Source organism: Epinephelus moara, chromosome 6 (assembly GCF_006386435.1).
Source record: "Epinephelus moara isolate mb chromosome 6, YSFRI_EMoa_1.0, whole genome shotgun sequence".
NCBI classification, from domain to species: domain Eukaryota; kingdom Metazoa; phylum Chordata; class Actinopteri; order Perciformes; family Serranidae; genus Epinephelus; species Epinephelus moara.
The window spans coordinates 44,732,352-44,735,550 of record NC_065511.1 but is presented as its reverse complement, the minus strand read 5'-3'; the positions used below and the strand labels follow the sequence as shown (position 1 = coordinate 44,735,550).

The 3,199-nt window shown below is 41.6% G+C and overlaps 1 protein-coding gene across 1 annotated transcript in view; it reads left to right on the top strand.

Moving 5' to 3' along the window:
• Positions 1-362: 362 nt before the first annotated feature.
• scap (SREBF chaperone) overlaps positions 363-3,199 on the top strand; it is a 69,018-nt gene continuing 66,181 nt past the window's right edge. Inside the window, exon 1 of the mRNA XM_050047896.1 lies at positions 363-534. The gene's annotated coding sequence lies outside the window, so the exon portion shown is untranslated. The remainder of the gene's footprint in view (positions 535-3,199) is intronic.

Genomic DNA, 3,199 nt, shown 5'->3' with positions numbered 1-3,199 from the left:
AAGCTGCTGAATGCAGGGTCACTGTGGTTGCAGTATCTGCTATGTGCAATAGACCTATTTGGCTCTATTTTTATTTATTGTTTTATTTATTTATCTTTGATTCTTGGAGCTCATTGATGAAATATATTGAGGCGCTTCTTTTTAAGCAGTAGTTGTTAGGGTTCCTTCATGTCATGCTCCTTCTGACACCTGCTGTAAATCATGTTGTGTGAATGTTTTATGTGTTGTCAGTGGACTGTAGGAACTGAACTGCTCTTCGGGGATAAATAAAGTTTTTCTGTATGTGTGTGTGTTTGCGTGTGTGTTTGTGTGTGTGTGTGTCAGTCAATAGAGGTCGCTGTTGATCACAGCAGAGCTCTGAGCTGTGGGGTCAGAGGTCAGAGGTCACTGAGGGATCTGACAGGCAGCTGTAACGCTGCTGCTGCTTCACGTCATCTGATCGGTTCATACCTGACACAGAGAAACATCACGGAGTTTATTCTTAAGTCTGATCTCAGAGACATCTGCACCTGAGGATCTGTGACGTTTGTTCAGGTGAGTCTGTCACTGTCGTAACACAGAATATCAACCAGTTAGCATTAGCATTAGCAGTTAGCTCCGCGTCTGCTGGCAGCATGGCAGCTGATTAATCACTAATGAAGCTAATGATCGGCGTATCAGCCGCGTGTCGGACTCATATGATTCAGATTAATCTCGTCAAATCAAATCAGATCAGATCAGATCAGATCAGTGAAATCAGCCACGGTGGATCTCCGTCTATGTGCTAAGCTAAGCTAACTGCAGCGTTACTTTGGTATTAGCGTCTTAGCTTCAGACTTATCGTAGTTTCCTGGTGTCAGTGATGATGATGATGATGATGATGATTGATGGTAACAGTTTATCCACCCGGTGTCACACACGAACCAGTTGTTATGTACCACAGTTTTTACCGGTTCGTTAGTAAAATCCATGCTGGTTTGGACCACTGGGTTCACTAGGTTCACTGACGAGCTAACAGCAGGCTAAAGCTACCTGTGTGTGTTTGGCTCTGAGCCGTTAGCATCTCTGCTGCTACACAAAACTGTTCAGTATGACGTCATAAGTTGTTGATTACTGATGTCATTAGTTATGACCGTGATCATGAAGAAGTATTGATCTTTTAAAAGCTCTGATGATGGAGGGTTTTTATCAGATAGAGTTACACACGCCTTCACCTAACGTTAGCAAGCGAACAGCTAACAGCTAACGTTAGCAAGCGAACAGCTAACAGGCTAACAGCTAACGTTAGCGGGTTTAGGTTTTCCAGTTTCTAATACATGTAGTTTCCTCCACGTTCAGAAACATGAACGGACTCTCAATATGGCGTAAATACCAAGGTTTAAAACACATGTCTGAGATGAGGTTAGCAAAGAGTTAGCTCCTATCACCAGCGTTAGTTAGCATTAGGTTAGTTAGCATTAGCAGTGACAGCAGGTTCCTGAGATTAAAAGATAAAAACACATTAATCCAAACTGTGTTCTCTTTTACATCTGAGTCCATTTAACCTTTGTAAACGATTTCAACTGGGGCAGTGTCTCTGGACTCTGGACCTGCTCAGGTCAAACCAGTTAATAAAGACCATGAACTGGTTCTGTCACTGGAGTCTTACTGGTCTGATCTGATGTGTGTGTTAGTTACTGGAGTTGAGACTGAAGGAGAATCCTGTGATGGATCAGTCAGATTAGATCAGATCAGACTTTATTAATTCAGTTACAGCAGCTCATCAGAAACAGGAAAACAAAAGTGATCAAAAGATACAGATATTACAAACAAGACAAATCAGATAACAATAATAATGACATAAAATCCACCTGTCACCTGTTCACATACTGCATGTTCAGGACTGTTTTATACTGATTGTAATTAAACAGATATATAATTATATTGAAACAGTCAATGTAGTGTACAGCTGTGTTACACAGTATGAAGAACATAGACGTTTATATGTGTGAGTATGAATTAATATCAAATTCTGATGAAGTTAGTGTAATGTGATTATATCAAACTCGTGTGTAATACCACATCATACAGTGTGACATTATATTGTTTCTAATACATCATTGTATAACTATTATTGTAATTATTATAGTAATTATTATTATTATTATTATTATTAATAAATAAGAAGATCCGTCTGACTTTTTCCTCCATTTTAGTTTATTCTCTGTAACTTTAGTTCTTAATTCACTTCTGTTGTTCCTCTGTGACACACCTGGCTCTGTGACACACCTGGCTCTGTGTATATCTTTAATCATTTATTCTCTGTTGTTTTAAAACTGGGCCCAGTGTGTCACCATGACCTGGAGGACACACTGGTTCTCACTGGTTCTCACTGGTTGTTACTGGTTCTCACTGGTTCTTACTGGTTCTCACTGGTTCTCATTGGTTGTTACTGGTTCTCACTGGTTCTCACTGGTTGTTACCGGTTCTCACTGGTTCTAACTGGTTGTTACTGGTTCTCACTGGTTCTTACTGGTTCTTACTGGTTCTCACTGGTTCTCACTGGTTGTTACCGGTTCTCACTGGTTCTAACTGGTTGTTACTGGTTCTCACTGGTTGTTACTGGTTCTCACTGGTTGTTACCAGTTCTCACTGGTTCTCACTGGTTCTCACTGGTTCTTACTGGTTCTCACTTTTTGTTACTGGTTCTTCCTGGTTCTCACTGGTTGTTACTAGTTCTTACTGGTTGTTACTGGTTCTTCCTTCCTGGAGCGCCCTCCAAAAAAAACAAAATGAACAAACAAACAAAAAAAAACTCGCCAGTTTTCTAGACTACCGCTCATTTCCACGTCAAGTTAGTGGAGTGGGCGCTGGGGCGCCCCTATTATCACGGCGGTTGTGGGTTGAACGGGGGTCACAGACAGGAATATGGCAAAGGCTCATAGTGCTCTGCGGCGCAAGATAATGGTTTACCGGCAACAGAGAAGTCCGACTCCAGGTCCAGTAATTTCCTCTTTCGTTGGTGTCATGACTGCCCAGTAGTACCTGGACAACCGAGCCATGGCAGCACACAGGTATGTGGCGTGTCAGAGGACAAACGAGCCGTTCACATTTCTCTCTCTGTGGCAGGTAACGGTCCACAAACCTCACCGCACTTTAGGGACTGTTCTTTACTTATGAAGGGACTGTCAGGGGAGGAGGGTGGCTGGTTGATTTTTATTTTATTTATTTATTTTATTTT